Below are 18,541 nucleotides of genomic sequence, written 5' to 3' on the forward strand. Positions count from 1 at the left end.
TCCAGGCAAGAACACTGGAGTGGGTTGCCATTTCCTTCTCCAATGCATGAAAGTGAAAAGTGAAAGTGAAGTTGCTCAGTCGTGTCCGACTCTTAGCAACCCCTTGGACTGTAGCCTGCGAGGCTCCTCCATCCATGGGATTTCCCAGGCAAGAGTACTGGAATGGGGTGCCATTGCCTTCTCCGTTTCACTCATCTAGTATTAATTTATTTAAAAATGGCTCTTATCTTTCCAGTCTCTCACCTTTGAAAGTCCTTTAATAACTTAAATGACTTTCCCCAAATAAGTCATCCATATTTCTTGTCATATTTATCTCTACTTCGGCTTTTTTTCTCTTGCTACTTCATAATGTATGATGTTTCCTTTCCTAATTGTTTCTAACTCACTTGTGTATGGGAAAGCTATTGATTTTTGTTTCTGATACCTTGCTAAATTATTATCAAGACTTCATTGATTTTTCAATTGATTCTCTTGGAGTTTCCCTATATATAATCATATCATTGACAAATAGGAACAATTTTCTCCCTCTTTTCTCATATGTGTATCTTAAGTATTTCCTTTGATTCTGAGTGACCAGGATTTGTTCTGGTTGGTTGGTATAAAATATTTTAAAATATATTTTAAAAAGTATTTTGCATATCACTTTTGTCTTACAGGACACATTTCTACCGCTCACCAGAGTAGAAGGTATATGTGGTTCATGGTAAAATTTATAATTATTGATTTTGTTCCCTGATTCAGCATGTATTTCTCTCATTTTCACTAGCTGCCTTCAACTTGATTCTATTTTATCTTGGCATTACCTCTACCTGTTTCCTCCATAGAAGGCTTATTGGAATTATTTACTTTGGCTCTGCCTTCACTTTGTGCATCACGGTATGAAAAGGCATTGTTTGGATAAATTTGTTTTGCTCAACCATCAGATCTATTCTAACTGAAGGATCTCTGATTGGGCTTTTGGACTTTCATTGATTTGGCAGCCAGAATCTTCAAGAAATACTACATCCTGTAAGAAAAAACTGTAGAATTTTGTGCATGTTCCCAAGCTGCTTCTTCAATTCCATCCTAAATTCAATATATTTGGCAGATTTTTTTTTTAATATAATCTGAGGGCTCGGTTTGTGACTCTGTCCTCATTTCATAAGGATGAATTGTTGTTTCTATGTTTTCATTTTTTTAGTAAATGATAGAAATGAAGGAAAACTGAAATGATGGCACAGTCTTCATTTCTAATGCAGTTGGTTTGCTGTCTACTTTATCTTTTAATAATACTTCCTTTCAACTTATCTGGTTTGATAAAATTTATATTTTCTTCTATTTTATTGAGAGCACAAACTAATGCATTCAAAAAAGGATATATTCTTAATTTTTCTTACATTATGTTAAAAATATTTTTTTGTAGGTTTCATTCCCTCCATCTCTTTGGATCAATTTTTTCCTTTCTTTTGTATTCTAGATTTTAAGATATATATTCCTTAGCTAGTTTTTTTGTTTGCTTTTCTTACGCTTAAAAATGGAGAGAATTTGATAGGTTCTGCCAAACAGCAGACTGTGTATAATCTCTTCGATATGTTTTATGGTTAATGTGTGGATGGCGTGGAATGTTAGAGTATACTGTGGGTTTTTTGCTGGAGAACAACATGATGTTCATAGCCCCCAGCTAAATATGTCGTCTAGCAGGCATGTATTTAATGCAGCTTGGCTGGTTTGAGGTGAGATTAGCTTTGCTGTTGAATGGTATTTGCCTTTCTCTTTATTGGCTGGTGCTGTAGCTGTTTACATACCAAAGGTCTATAGCAATATATAATTTTTAATTTTCTGAGGCAGAAATTTGACTATCCCTTGCATTGTTTCAGACAGTGGTTTGGCCCCACATGTGCCAACTCACCATTTTAACATCCACATCATAAAAGATCTCTTTGGTTCTTTGTACATTCTAGTCCAAACAAAGTAAGGTCATCGAAGTGCAAAGCAACAGCAATACCTTTTTGTGGTTGTTGTTGGTATAAATGGCCATCCTTGAAATGGATTCCTACTGCTTTCTAAATTTTTTTTAACCCTGCATTTATAAGATTATTAAAGGTTTTGAAAGGCTTATTGTGCTTTACTGAATTTCAGGAGAGAAATATACACTAGCATGGAGTTAAAACAAAAAGACTATTTAAGGTTTGGGTATTATTTTCTCCTGTGTAACCATGATTTTTCCTAAAAAAAACTTCTTGAAAGTTTTCTATATTTTCAGAAATGAATTATCTGATTTATTTCTTGGCTCAGTTTTGTGCCTCTTGACTTTGTTAATATCCCTTTAACTGATTTACAGTTCTATCATTTGGATTTACATCTGGGTTGAGCAAAGGAAGCAAGAAGAGAGGAATTTGTAGTCATTGCTTTCATATGTTGATGTACGGTCTTGCATCAGTCTCACCAACACTTTGAAATGTTGGGACCTATTTCTCTACTACTAAGAATAATAAAAAGGACCCTCTTATGTTTGCAGGTGATATTTCTATTTCTCAGCGATTATAAGACTTTCATCTCGGCTTTGAGATGTTAAAATCATTTACAGAAGTGTCAGAGCTGGTGCACAGATATATTCAACACAATTCTCCTTTTAAATGGAAATTTTCATAACAGTTGAGTTGGTGCCTAATTTGATTCTCTGTCAAATGTCTGTGGTTTAGAGTAATCCATGCCAGGGTTTTACCTCTGTTTTCCTAAGTAATCAAAAATTGTTTGAATGTGCAAGTTAGTCTAATTCTCTTTTCAATCATTGAGCTATAATGTCATTTTGTGATATTCTAACATAAATGATGCCCTCTCAATGCTGCCACCCTACCTCTGGGAAATGAATCAGAATGACACATTCAACCTCTGTCCACAAAGGCAAAATGAAGTGCAGAACTGAATTAATTAGCCAGATATTTCAGATGAAAAAGAATCTACTATTGAAGAGAAAGTAGGAGTTTGAGGCTAGAAAAAATTTTCCTTCAATTGGCTAAATTCAGCAGATAACTGCTCAACTCACCAGATAATTGGCAGCCAGTCTTTGTGGGTGTAGGTGTCTAGTATTAGTCTTTTATATATTCAAATTCTTGGAATAAAATCCTATTAGAACTAGAGTTACTCGTTCCAAAAACTCTACTCTGTTCTCCCTGAATTTAACTTTTTCCCCCTGACAGGTCAGTCCTCTTTCCTTTCAGTATTACCTCATTCATCAAGAAGGGCTGTTGATATTTAAAGTTACTCTTCTTGAAATGCCTCTCATGATTTTTTTTAAAGAGAGAAAAAGAGAAGTTCTTCTGTATTTTGAAGCCTACCTTTCTCTTTTTTCTAGGTAGGTAATAACAACATCTCTGAACTTCATCATTGGTAAGGTTTTTGGAAGAAACCATTCTTTTTTCCTAAGTAAACCAGATAAGTTAAATTCTTCTTGAAATTAAAATCATCATTTGGACATTTTAAAACATGCCTGGATTTAATCAGTGAAAGCATAAATAAAATATAATGGTGGTTGATAATGAATAGATGCCCCGTATTTTCGAGTATTTACCATTTAACTGGGGTTCAAGCCCAAGTGGAATAAAGCCTGAGAATATTCTCATGAATATCATATTTGCCAGACTAATTTGAGGGAGAACACTTAGAAAATGGGTAAAATTAATCGGATCTTGTGGACCAGAGCAAGAAAGCCTTGGGAATCATTATTTAAATGGGCAAGTTTGTCGCTTATCTGACAGAAGAAAAGAAGCAATTTTTTGTAACCAAGAGTATCAAATAGGGAAACAGGAAAGGAAGGGCAGCCAGGCTATATGAAGTCACAGAAAGCAGAGTTAGTCTGAAACAGTAGATTTTACATCTAGAAAAATAAAGGAATTGGACAAAGTGTTCAGGAGATGCTGTCCTGGCTCTTTCATTGACATGGGTTTTCTGTGGATTTAAGGCACACGTTTCCAAGGTGGCCACTGAGCCACATGGCTTTGCCGCTTCCAAGATGCTGACATAAAGAGAAAAGCAGGTGCTAAAGTAAAACTTACACAGATCTGGTCATAAATGCCTAAATGACAATTCCTTAGGGTTCATGTTTTCTTCTTCTCTTGGGTCAACTTGAAACTAAGACACTCTATTTTAATTTCTTTAGGTGTAAAACTATCCAGAAATGAGTACCTTGGGACCCTTTTAAAGCCAATAGCCAACCGAGCAGCAAATCTGTTCAAAGGTACATTTCCTATGAGATGCATACTTAGCATGATATACCGAGGAGGACCATGAAAATCACTGTGGCTGTTGAGAGGAAATGGTCTTCTAACATATTTGTATAGCAGGTATTAAAAAGGGAGAAGTTTTGTTTTTTGTAATAGAAGCTGCAAAACAGCTAACAAGAGTACTTTTCATTTATTTTAATATATGAATACAAACCAAAATGACATGGAATATTTGAACAGTAGCAAAGTTAATTTTTTTTTTTACAAAATAAAAATGTTCAGCTCTAGCCATAAATGACCCAAAGCTTAGTGATGAGGACTTTTTGAATCATCATATTTTTAGGTTTGCAACTCCAGAAATACTGAAGAAAATTTGTTCTATTCATTTCTTCAATGTGCAACTACTGTGTTTAAAATGCTGGGAGGAAACCAAGATGAATCGTATACAAATCCTGCTCCCAGGAGACTTACACAGTAGTAGAAATGTGAAGGCAAAAATAACCAGATGGTAATTAAGTGCTATAAGAAATGAAGTGGGATTGAGGAATGGAATAAGGATTGGAATACATACGTAACAAGCAATGAATTTTTTTCACCTGGGTGGATCCCAGGCAATATAAAGAAGGAAGTGAAATTTGAGCTATACTTTGACTACTAAGTAGCGTTTAAGCAGACAAATAAAAAAGGAATCACCTTCTAGGCTGAAAGAACAAGCATGGTCTATTGGTTTCTCTGCTGAATACCATCAAAGTTCAGTGCTTGGCACATAGTAAGTGTTTAATACATATTTACAGACTGATTGACTATCTAAATCAGGTAAACTATTTACTTAGCAAAACAATAAAGTAAGCAGAAAGGAGATGAAGAAACTAAGATGGGAAATACAGGCCTCCCATAATATCCCAATATCGGTATTTGGATTTTATTCTCTGGGCAATAGGGAGTCATTGATATGTTTATTTTTTAATTATGTCATTTAAGCTAGAGAAAATGAGCAAGTGTGATTTTAAAACTGCCTGCTTTCACAGTGTGAAAGTATGTGTGTAGATAAAGGTGGAAAAATTGACAGGGAAAGAAGATTCTTCTCTGTCAGGTAAACTATAATCATACAAAGAATCAGATCCAATCAATCATTTTTTATAGAAGAGGGAATTTGGGGCAGCAGATTTTAAATATTCCTCTTCCACAAACTTACATTTTCCTACTATAGCATCTGACTTGATGTCATGTCTTTAAACATTCACAGTACAGACTTTCAGATATAGCCCTATTATTATTAAATTTGTGTTTGTATTCCTGTGTCTACCTGGTAGGCTACACATTTCTTAAAGTCAAGGAATATATCTTATTGACTTGGTATCTTGGGTATCTTTACATCCTTGATGTTCAAAGTCTGTGTAACAACTAAATGAATAATAGATTTTCTGATGCCTTGTGTACATTAGAATAGAGAGATGATGTTAGCTAGAGCATTAGTCATACCACCAAGAAGTCAGTTCTATGTGTTAATCTCAGGGAACTTTGTTGATTACATCTGCCCATGACCAGTAATTCTATTCTCCCCTTGCTGTCAAAGTCAGGTTCCTGAGCTTCTGCAAGTCAGACGATCAGTGAATCAGTGATTCTTCAAAGCAAATGCCATCTTCTATGAGAGTAGGCCTTCTCCAATCACATCCTGATGTCATCACACCTGATCTTCCAAATGGTTCAAATTAGAAAGTAATTTTTTTTTAAATGTTAAAAGATAACAGGATAATAAGCAAAGGTAACTGAGTTCCAAAAGGAGCAACTTGGACTAAATGAAAAGAACTTTCTAATAACTGCCATGCACTTTCACCATATTCTGAATTTCGCTTTTTGAGATGTCAAGAAGCTATCTGTTGGCTTATAAAGATTTGAATAACCTCAATGAACTGGGGGAGTCTTGGTCCATACTTACTCTTTAACTCCATGACACAGTAATTTTTTTAATCATTTAATTTGCTTTTCATGCTTTACTCACTAATAAAGGCAAGCTTTATAAATGCATTCATGGGCAAAATAGATAACAACTTCAGCATGGGCCCTATTTGCCATGTCAGTACAAACTCATATACTGAGAAAAGAGAGCATTTTATTAAATATCACCGAAGACAGCAGAATAGAAAACAGCAGAAGAGAAAAACAGTCACTGAAAAATTTAGTGCTGAGGAACACACACTATATTTTTCACCATTTGCCATATTTACTGAAAAATCAATGGCAGATCTCCCATACTGTGACTATGATGTGACAGACTCTTATTGTAGGTTAACATCCTATTACACCAGTTCATTTGTGTAAAGCTTTCTGCTGGACTGGCAAATATTAGTAGCTTTGTCAGATAGGAAACAAAAGCTGGAGTCTTCCAAGGGTGAGAGGGAAAGGGGAATCTCTAAGAATGGTGATATTTAATTATTGGCTGTATTTTTGTATAAATATTATATTCAACACAAGATCTAAGATTCTTTAACAAGATACACATGATCCAACAAAAGAGAATCGAATAGATGAAGGAATTAGAATAAAGGAGAATATTAGAAAGATTAAAAAAAATTGGAATTGCAAGTAGTATATACATCAAATGTTGCCGGTTTTTTTTTATTCTTGAGTGAATTAGGCCACGAATGTGACTCTGAAGTTTTGAGGAGCCAACTTAAAGGAGACCCAGTCAGCTTTCTGATTCACAGTATTTAATGAGATAAAAACAAACCAGGTCATTGCTCATGAATATTCTAATTTTTTCCTCCATTCTATGCCCAGAGATAAATTTCTCTTATGGATTCCCAAGGAGAGCCCTGAACCATGGGAGACAGTATTCTTACAGTATTTTCACAATGAGCTTACTTATAATTTTCTACTGCACAGCCTGATAGAATTATACCCCAAAGCAACAAAGTAACAAATCTTTGGGGAGCTAACAGAATGTGCTTGAGGGGTGATACTTGCTGCTCGAATGGCATAATGAAATATAGAATTTAAAATATACTAGGAACTGGATGGGCTCTGCATCCTCTTGAAGTTATTTCCAACCTCTCTCTCTTTTTCTTCTTCCTCTCACTGTATCTGTGCTGCTCTCTCTCTCTCATTTTTACTTTTTCATTAAGCTTGAGATTTTTAAGTACTTGGTCTAGGTAACTGGTTAGCTTGGCTGAGCCACATGCTTCAGCTGCTAGTCCTGCTGGGAACGGGATTAACATACTTTTATGAAATTGAGGAGCAGCAAATACATATACCTGAATAGGCCACTCTGCTTCTCCACAGATGTGAACCTAGCATGTGCTAGCATTTTTCTGAAGAGGAACAATCTCTCTAAGGATATGGAGAAACATCTTGGCCATGATGTTCAGAGGGAACCAAATTAATTTGGCAGCATCATGTCAGCGAATAAATAAAAACTGACTCAGTGGGATGAAAAGATAAAGGAAAGAAAATATATTCAAACCTTCATCACCATCTACTTGTTCAACCTTTGTGTAGCTAGAACACATAGATGTAATCCTCAGATTTGACTGCCTTATCATGCCTACCACTGAACTAGAGCCCCATGATGGAATTATTCCACTCAATTTATGTCTTCACAGAAATTAATATCAATTTTACTTGTGTATTACAGTAGGCAAGTCAACATTGGTTGAATGAATTAATATTGTGGGTTTTTTTAGCCCCACTTACATAAGTATTATAAAAACCACCTTTCTCGTTGAGAGATAAACATTTTATTCATAAATTGGTTAACTCATGAAATATATTTGCATTATAAATTTAAGATCTAAGATAAGGAAGGAAGAGAAATTGGGGGAATACTTGACTTGAGTAGAAGTTGACACAACACATTTTCTGTCTTTGCTCATCATTTTTTCCATATACTTAAAAAAAAAAAAGAACAACAACTAGAATCTCTTAGTAGGCTTTTTTATAATATTCATTCAATATATGCTTTCCAGAATTTAACTCTTGTCCAGTGATGGTAAGAACTTTGAATTTTTTAATATTGGTTCAGGGTTGTCAGCACTGATTTGGTTTCCAAGCTGAGAAACCAAGGCTGCAGAGAGTGAAGAGGAGTTTTAGGCTCTGTGGGTAACGTCTGGGTCTGGGGCAGAGATACCCTGGGAATTAGGTGCATTTGCCCTGATTCTCAGCCGGTAAATGGGTATCCTCCTGACAGTTTCAAAGTGGTTCTGGCCGTGTTTAACTTCTTTCCCTGTGGGGGGCTAATCTCCTAAAGATTTCAGCCACACAAGCAACAGTGTCTGGGGTGTAATGATTGCTTTGAAGTTTGTTTGCTCGCCAGTGCATTTAAAGCATTTAAATGTTCCAGGAATAGGATTAGATGCCCCAGTGAATTCATTTCATTTACCCCCAGCAGTGGTTTCCCCATGCTATGAGAGGTTTACATGGTATCAATTTAGAGGCATGCTGCTTTTGAAGATTTTCCTCTTCACCCTCTCAATTTTCTACCTCTCTCAAGGCCTTGCCTAGAAAAATATTAGGGGTCAGGGCTCAGTAGAAAAGGGCATCATTGTTATGCCTTTAGGGCATGCAAAAGATAATTTTCTGAGCCATCTTCTAAAGTGTTTTTAGCTGAATAAGACGAAAGGAGAAAATGAGGATGAAATTAAGGCTACTTGAAACCTGTGCAAAGATTAAACATGAATGTTGAACCACTGCGTGGTCTCAGCCTCTGGATCAATCACGCCTGTTAGAAGTGGAGAATTTTGAACCTGGGTTGTAGTACTACCTATGCAGCCAGTTCCTTTCAGATCATCTTTTGAGGCTTTTCCCTTGAAAAATATGGTGAACGTATATCTCCTTCAAACATAACCCAAACATTGTATTTAAAAATAAATAGTTGACTTGTCATGGACCCTCAATACCTAGTAGTTCTTTGATGCTGAATGATAGCACATGAGGCTTTTCTGGTGGCTCAGATGGTAAAGAATTTACCTGCAATGCCAGGAGACCTGGGTTCGATCCCTGGGTCAGGAAGATACCCTGGAGAAGGGAATGGCAATCCAAATCCACTCCCATATTCTTGCCTGGAAAATCCCTTGGACAGAGGAACCTGGTGGGTTACAGTCTGTGGGGTCACAAAGAGTTGAACGTGACTGAAATGACAGCATAAGCACAATGGCACACTGATTCATTATATACAATAATAGATTAGCTTATCTATGTATATGAAAGAAAAAAAGTTCTGAATTACTATGTTCACTGAAAATTACTTCTGAAATGAGCAAGAATTAATGTGGAGGGTATTTAATATTCTACATGTGGAAAATTTTCATGAACATAAAATCTTCATGGTATAGGAATATTTTATTATTTTTGAACATTCAGGCTCTCCTAGGTAGCTCAAATGATTTATCTTAGCTAAAGTAATATTTTGATTTCGCAAAAATTCTTGTGATATTGTCAGATACTTGTCAGATTTAACTGTATTTCTGCTCTTCTTAGAAGATTATGTATTTCTTAGATGTTTTGGTTATTATTTCTTTCTTAAATTAGAAGTAATGCATGCTCATTTTACAAAACTTAGAAAGAAAGTTATAAAGAAAAATATTACAGATGAATTTCCACACTGTTGATATTACTGCTGTTAAAATATTGAGATATTTCCTTTTCTTTTTTCTATGTATATTCTTCCACAGTTATCATCATCCTGTAAATAAGTGCCTTCTTCACATAAGTTATATCACGAGCATTTTCTCATGTCATTAAAATTGTTATTCAGTGTAATTTTAGTGGGTGAAGAATACTTCATTAAATAAATATACATAGTTTATTTCAGTATTCCCTTTTCTGTTAGATGTTTAGAATTTCCAAACCTCTTGGTATATAGTTTCTCTATAGGTAGAAATAGTTTAATTATTTTATTTGGATGGATTTCCATAGACTGGATACTTTGGGCCAAAAGTCCTGAACATTTTAAGGATTCTGATATTAATTGTCTAATCATTTTTTGCAGAAATACTCCTTAAAAGTATGAAAGGTTTAATGTTTTAAAGAATGCTTGTTGGCTTTAGACTTTTTTCATGTTCTTTGCTCATAACCCTGTCATTGCCTATTTTTGTTGGAGAATGTTTGTGTTGTTCTTAGTGAATTTTAAAAAGTTCATCCTACTGGAAATATTACTTTTCTCTCTATTTGTTATAAACTCCCTCCATCAATTGAGAATTATTATTTTTTGTACTTCCTGTCTTCTCTTGCTGCTATAGCCTCTAAATAAAATTCTTTAAATGACCCACTTTAGAATTATATAGATTATTAAAATAAAAATAATTTTGTACTGAGGAATTATGTTTAATTGCTCCAGTGTTGTGGAGAGCCAATCACAATGCTGCTAAAGGTGTGAAAAGACATTTTCTAAGGGAACCAGATACATTTCAAATAATTGTCTTCACTGGATGATTATGCTTCTTCCATTATCTCCACATTCCCTTCACACTTCACCCTCCCATTACCACCTTCCCCCTGTTTTTTCCCTGAAGGAGAAAACTTTGCTTTCTTTAGAGTGGACCTGCAGCGCATCTCTTAGAGTATGGTTTGCTTACCATACACTAAAGGCTCTGCATGCAGAAAATGCTAACATCACTCTGCTTGATCCTATTTTAAAGGACTTACAGCATCTTATACTTAGTGTTACAGTGTGTAATCATTTGGGCAGTGTGGCTTGATAATCCTTATTCTGATCCACTTCTGTTTAAATCACCAACAGTGAATTGTTGTAATCTCTCACTGCAGTTATTTTGTAGTTATTGTATATACTTAAGAAATATTCTAGGTACTGACCAGTGTTTAATTTTTTTTGACCCAGGAGAAGTAGGTGGCACATACTTTTGACCTGGAGTTAAGAATTTCTGTTACCCTAAGTCAACAGCAACCAACTCCATAGTCTTAATCAATCAAGATAATATTTTATCCTCACTTGAGAACTGGACTTGGGGTTTTGCTAGGCATTTATGGAAAATTATGGAGAAGGAAATGGCAGTCCACTCCAGCACTGTTGCCTGGAAAATCCCATGGACGGAGGAGCCTGATAGTTTACAGTCCGTGGGGTCGCAAAGAGTTGGACACGACTGAGCAACTTCACTTTCATGGAGAATTAGTAATAGACATCCTAGAAGATATGCTCAGATACCAGACACTTAGAAATATTTGTTGTCTCTCCCATGGTTATTAATTTTGAATTTTCTTAAAATGATTATGATATGCTCCTTTTATACAATTACAAAAGTACTTTATGTTTTAGGGTAAAAAGGCTTGTCATGGCATGACCTATGGGAGGGACTATGTACATGCTGAAGGAACAAACACCACTTAAGCTAGGCTCTGCTTCCTAAACAAGTATTTAATCTCCTCATTAAAGATATATGAAACTAAAAATCAATGAGCTCCGGTGGTTAGGGCTTTTTAGCGGAACTAATGGATACACCTTGTCTAACATTAGAAACTTCATTTGTGGTTTACAGCTGTACAGCTGTACACCAGGAGAAAACATGAATCCAAAAACAAGGTCTCTGGCTAGAGTTGTAATTGGGCTGTGAGTTCTGGATAAGCAGGCCTCATAAATATATAACGTACAGAATAATGTATTGCCGGTTCACATTCTCTTACATTAAATAGATATAGCGAGCTTTTACTATAAAGCTGAAGATTAAAGTCGGCAAAATTCTGCTTGGTTACATGCCCTATTGAGCCCCATTAGAAAGACTCTTAACTGAGTAAATTTAAACTTCTGACATGCTGACATCATGAACTATTTAAACTGAAAAATATTCTATAAGACTTATTTGGAGATAGAAAAAACAGACTTCATTTCACCAGGCAACTACAAGTAAAATACTTATATATCTCAGGTAAATAATATCCTAGATATCTGGCCACATACCTAGAGTCTGAAATGAATCTCATGTAAACTGTTTTAACAATAATAGTATCTCAAAGAAAATCTTAGGGTATTCATTACCTACTCATTTTGCTACAGATTTCAAAATTCTCACTTTTTGTCTATATATTCTAAACAACGGAAGAAGTCATGAACCCATAAGATAGACCATGAGCTCTGTGAGACCAGGTATCATTTCTGTCTTTTTCAAAACCTAAATGGGGAGCTCACTTCATTGTACGTACTCCCATTGTAGTCTTATCAAAAAATGAAGCACAATGAAGGTGTTATATGAGGCCTGGCTAGATTCTGAACATGTGGGTCACGAGGAGTCAGCAAGGCATACTTTCTCCGAGTCCCAAACTTGAATCCTTTCAAGTCTCTGTTTCATTAATCTTTGCGTAAATCCATCTCCAGATAGTTCAGCCATGCTTTTGTGGCTCTAAATGAGTAAGAAATGAAGTAGCTAAATGCAGAACTCTACTAAAGTCGTAATCCAACCAAAGGAGTTTGCTTTTTATTCCAAGGATACAGCCAGTAAAATTTATAGAACAAATGTCTCTTGGGAGATGGAGAAGAGTATTTCACACAGCAGCTTAGTCCAGAGGTCTCTTTTCTCTGAACAGTAGAGAAACTCCTACGATTACAGGTGTGGAAAGCATTAACAGAAGTTTCAGGGGCATCTTTGAGAAGTCTAAAAAGAACAATTGGCATATATACACTACTGATATTCTGTACAAAATAGATAACTAATGAGAATCTACTGAACAGCACAGTGAACTCAATGATGTGTGCTGACCTAGATGGGAAAGAAATTTAAAAAAGAGAGGATATATGTAAACATATAGCTGGTTCACTTTACAGCAGAAACCAACACAATATTGTAAAGCAACTATACTCCAATAAAAATTAATATAAAAAATAAAGATAAAATTCTCCCTGAATAAAGAACTGAAGCTTTCACAGTTCTAATCTGCACAAGATGGAGAAGGCAATAACACAGAAATAAGAAAAGGAACAGAATCCACACAATCACAGGACAGACATGTGACCCTCTGCCATACCCATGAAGGCTAACACCAAAATCTAGAGCAGAGTTCACTCAGGAGTTAACCACCCCTATTCCCCATCTGTACTTATATCCACACTTATACTTGCCTTTTTCTCCTTCAGATAACTAGTTAATAATCTGTCTTTGGTTGATTCCATAGTGTAGGTTCAGTCCTTTTAAATGAATCCTGCTGTTGTGTTTATGAAATCCCAATCTTAGAGAATCCCTTTGGCTAAGAGGACTGAACGGCTATACCCAAATGTCTACTTTCTCCTGTTTTCCTGATGAGACATGCAGATGAGCACACCCTTATTATCCATTCATAATGAGTATACATAACACTACATGTAATGATGAAACATTCTTCAAAATGATTCATTCTAGCAGAGCTATTGGGTCATTTTTCTATTTCACTGTATAAAATTATAGCCAGTCACAAAGAGTCATGAAGACTAGATGTTGACTCTGCATGAGAAACTTGTATGCAGATCAAGAAGCAACAGCTAAAACTGGACATGAAACAATGGACTGGTTCAAAATTGGGAAAGGAGTATGTTAAGGCTGTATATTGTCACTCTGCTTGTTTATATGCAGAGCACATCATGAGAGATGCTGGGTTGGATGAATCACAAGCTGGAGTCATGATTGCCAGGAGAAATATCAATAACCTCAGATATGCAGATGATACCACCTTTATGGCAGAAAGTGAAGAGGAACTAAAGAGCCTCTTGATGAGAGTGAAAAAGCTGGCTTAAAACTCAACATTCAGAAAACTAAGTCCATGGCATCCAGTCCCATCACTTCATGGCAAATAGATATGGAAACACTGAGAGACTTTATTTTATGGGGCTCCAAAATCACTGCAGATGGTGATTGCAACCATGAAATTAAGACACAGGCTCCTTGGAAGGAAAGTTATGACCAACCTGGACAGCATGTTAAAAAGCAGAGACATTACTTTGCCTCCAAAGGTCCATCTAGTCAAAGCTATGGTTTTTCCAGTAGTCATGTATGGATGTGAGAGTTGGGATATAAAGAAGGCTGAGCACTAAAGAATTGATGCTTTTGAACTGTGGTGTTCAAGAAGACTCTTGTGAGTCCGCTGTACTACAAGGAGATCAAATCAGTCAAACCTAAAGGAAATCAGTCCTGAACATTCATTGGAAGGTCTGATGCTGAAGCTAAAGCTCTAATGCTTGGGTCACCTGATGTGAAAAGCTGACTCATTTGAAAAGACCCTGATACTGCAAAAGATTTAAAGCAGGAGTAGAAGGGGAGGACAGAGGACAAGATGGGTTGGATGGCATCACTGACTCAATGGACATGAGATTGAGCAAACTATGGGAGATAGTGAAGGACAGGGAAGCTTGGCATGCTGCAGTCCATGGGGTTGCAAAGAGTTGGACATGACTGAGCTATTGAACAACAATAGCGTGAGAGGAGTTTTGTAGCTCAAAATAAGGAGCAAGGAAACAGGTGAAGTCTGGCTCACTAGAAGCTTCTAGGGATTGAGAAGAGCTTTCCTTTGTGTTGGACAGCAACTGACCAAACTTTTGTAACTCAGATGCCAAGTTCCTCCTCTATTGCTTTCATGTTGTAGAGTCTCAGGAGGACAGAAAGCAGAATCTTTTTGTGTAGAACTTGGCATCCCTACTGAAAAAATGCTGTATCTTCTCCCAATCTTAATGAGTTTTCTCTGCAAGAAAACCTTTAGAAAAAGAGTGAAATCTGCTTTTTGGCTCCTAGATCAGTGGTTATATTTTTTAAATGAGTTTAGATTATTTTATGCTGGTATTTTAAAGTCATGATGCTTACTAACACCAGTTCCTGTTTTATGTATTATAATGTATTCAACTCCATGAATTTTATTTTGATAACTCACTCTGAGGCAGTTCAAAGCCAAATATATAAAGTAAATCTTATGGTTGTGAAGGCATGGTTTTTTGCTACTCAGAGAAGATGCTGTTGAGTATGGTAACTGATAGCTGGATGAGGTAGAAAGAAAATAACAATTATCCACAATTTTTAAGAGAAGAATCATGAAGAGCAGTGAGAATAGACACTGCTCAGCAAGAGGTATTGAAAGGAAAATAGAAACAGCTTTTAAAGTTACTCAGAGTCTATTAACAGTGTGTTTTATTGTAAAGTGCATGCAATCCCACTTCAGTGGGATTCCTTGCTCTTCCTTGAGCCTTTGCTTTTATCAGGGTCTCTATGACTTCTCGTGTCTTCATTTGGCCTCGGCTCGGAAGCCATCTGGCGGGGAGGCCTCTCCTGTGCCCTGTAAGGCCCCTGGGACGCAGTGAGAATCCCTCCTAGTCCGTCTGCAGTCAGTTTCCCGCTTTATTTCTCTGAATGTCACTCACCTGTAATTTAAAAATAATATATATTTTTGTCATGTCTCTTATCTTCTATTTTTATGAGTTGTGTGAGAAAAAGGACTTCGATTTCTGTTGGTATCTTTTTTGGTGTGTGAACTTTGCCTGGTGCATAGCAGGTGCTCAAAACATTTTGTTAAAGGAAGTTATGGACAGATGGCAGTGCAGGGTTCTTAAATAAAATCTTTTTCTTTAGGAGATCAATGCACACTTTATAATGCATTCAGAGTCAGCAAGTGCCTTCCATTATGCAGTGTTGATTTAACACATAACCCTCGGCAATAATGATTCACGTCATGTATAATAAAGTGTATGTGCCAATAATAATTTGGAGTTTTTTTTTTGCATCAGTAAAAATAGGCTTTTTTTTTTTCTGATAAAGAAAAGGGATCACAAGATTAGTATTATTAGTTAAAGACAAACAGGGAATGGAAGCATTTGAAAATTGAATTAATAATAAAAAGTCATATGCCTCTTAATCAGAATGTAATTATTATTATTTTTATAATAGAACTATATATATTATAAAAATTTAGAAAATATCAGAAAACACTAAAACAAAAATATAAATTGCATTTTATTTCAGCATCAGAGGTGACTAAAGTTAATTTGATATATAACATGTTTTGGGTAAGATTTAAAAAAGAAATGATATTATATCTTATGTGTTTTTGAAACTTCTTTTTTCCACTTAATATATCAAAATATATTTTCATATTAAAATTAACTGTTACTCTAATAGCTTAATAGTATTTTACTTTATGAATAAAAATTATTAGTCAGTCCCCTATTTGATATTTACATTGTTTATGATTTTTCACTGTTATAAACAGTAATGCAATTTATATCCATATAGTGAATTTTTATATCTAATAATTATCTCCTTGGGATGAATTTTTGTAAGTGGAAATTCTTGATCACAGGAAGTACACAGTTTTTACTCATTTTATACTTAACTCTAAATTATTCTCTGGAAAAATTACAGAAAATTATTCTTCCTATATCCATGTACAAGACTGTAAGTATATTAATTTTATAAATGAGAAGGTAAAATGCTGATATTTTGACAGCAAACATCAGTTTATTTTAAAATAAAACTGCTTTTGTTTAGAAATAACTGTAACACATTCTTTTTATATATATTAATACTTGCTTTATTTTTATATTTATACATATATTTAGATACAAGTGGTAGAAGATACATCATCTAAGGGCTTAGGAGTTAGTGAGCCAAGGGTAGAAAAACAATTTCATTCTGAACTAGGTAAGGTGGTGAAAGTTTTGGACTAGCTGAATGGAGTAAAACCCCATGGAAGTCAGGAGTTTTAATGGTATAGGAATATTACATGAGTATTATTATTTAAAAAATAAAATATTACTGTTTGTTTAAGTGGTTTGCATTGTTGTTATAGAAATCCATCTGAAGTAAAGTTAAATTTATTCTCCTGTGAAAAGTTTGCATTCATGGATTCTTTTAGGAGAAGTTGATAGGAGGTTGAGTATATTTGGGAGTCTCTATGGGGCAGCATTTGAGTTAATAAATAGAGATAGGTGCCCAGGGGCAAGAAGGTGACATGAAAGTCAGGTCCTCAGGGGTGTGCTAAAATTTTGGCAAGGAGCTTGTATTTCCCATTTCACTGGGATGGTGAAGAGATAGACAATGATTAAGTCAAGTTCATTAATATTCTAGAGGCATAGAGACTCCCATCTGACATCTGGCTTGTATATTAATAAACTCTAGATATCATTTTGAAGATCTTTTAACATGAATGTTGAAATTGTCAAAGGAGGTGATATTCAAAGTCAGTTCTGTTATTTTGTCTTTAGATCAAGAATAGTGAGGAGAATAGGGCCTCTTAATTCATATTTAAAATTGAATTAATATTAAAAAGTCATGATGAGATAGGTAAAAGTGTATAGAGACTGTAAAGGCAGATCAGGGTGAAAAACATTATGTGTGGATAGGGCTGCAAGATTGAGCAAATAAAAGTATTTATTTTATTTATACAAAAAATTATTTGTTGCTTCTCTGAAATTCTGGAATTCCCTGGTGCCTCAGATGGTAAAGAGTGTGCCTGCAATGAGGGAGACTTGGGTTTGATCCCTGGGTCAGGAAGATCCCCTGGAGAAGGAAATGGCAACTCACTCCAGTATTCTTGCCTGGAAAATCCCATGGATGGAGGAGCCTGGCAGTCTGCAGTCTATGGGGTCATAAAGAGTCAGATGTGATTGAGTGACTCACTTTCTTTTTTCTCTGAAATTCTAATTTAACTGGTGTCCTGTATTTTATCTGGCAACTTTAAGCCTGGGTTTCTTAAAAGGATAAAGTGACCATCCAGGCAATGCATAAAATGACAAATGTGAATTTCATTTAAAAAGTATAGAACATCCAAAATCAAAATGGTAGATCCAAAGACTTTCAGATGACTGTTCCATGAGATTAGGGCTCAGAGTAGCATTGTCTTTATTGACTAGTATCTCATGAGTCAAGCAATCTTTATGTAATCCTTTCACGGGGATCATAACATTCTTTATTTGGCCTGTGGTTAGTTCAGTTCAGATGTCCAGGACCCTGAGATCAACAGACATAGCAACTTAAAATGTAGGTCTACAATATTTTGATTGTATTGATTTACTAAAATATAAAATGTGGAACACTCATTGGTTACTGCATCTGTCTGTCTTAAGATCAGAAAAGATAAAAATCTCAGAAATTGCTCTGATGTGATAATACTACACAAGAAAAAAATCACCTCCCTGGTTTTGCTCAATGTTTATATCTTTTGACATCTCTAATAATGAAGAAAATTATTGATATTATTTATCATTATTATTTAAAGTGAGTTGTCTTGATATGCCAAGTGCAAAGTAAAACTTTATCAAAATATAATCTATTAATCTCTATTAATATTATATATACTAGAAATTGAATGCCTTTTATTGGTTTTGAAGTTATAGAGACATGGACTGGAAATCCTAGGGTGCCTTTTCACCTACTAATAAC

Source organism: Capricornis sumatraensis, chromosome 2 (genome assembly GCF_032405125.1).
Source record: "Capricornis sumatraensis isolate serow.1 chromosome 2, serow.2, whole genome shotgun sequence".
Lineage (NCBI taxonomy): Eukaryota > Metazoa > Chordata > Mammalia > Artiodactyla > Bovidae > Capricornis > Capricornis sumatraensis.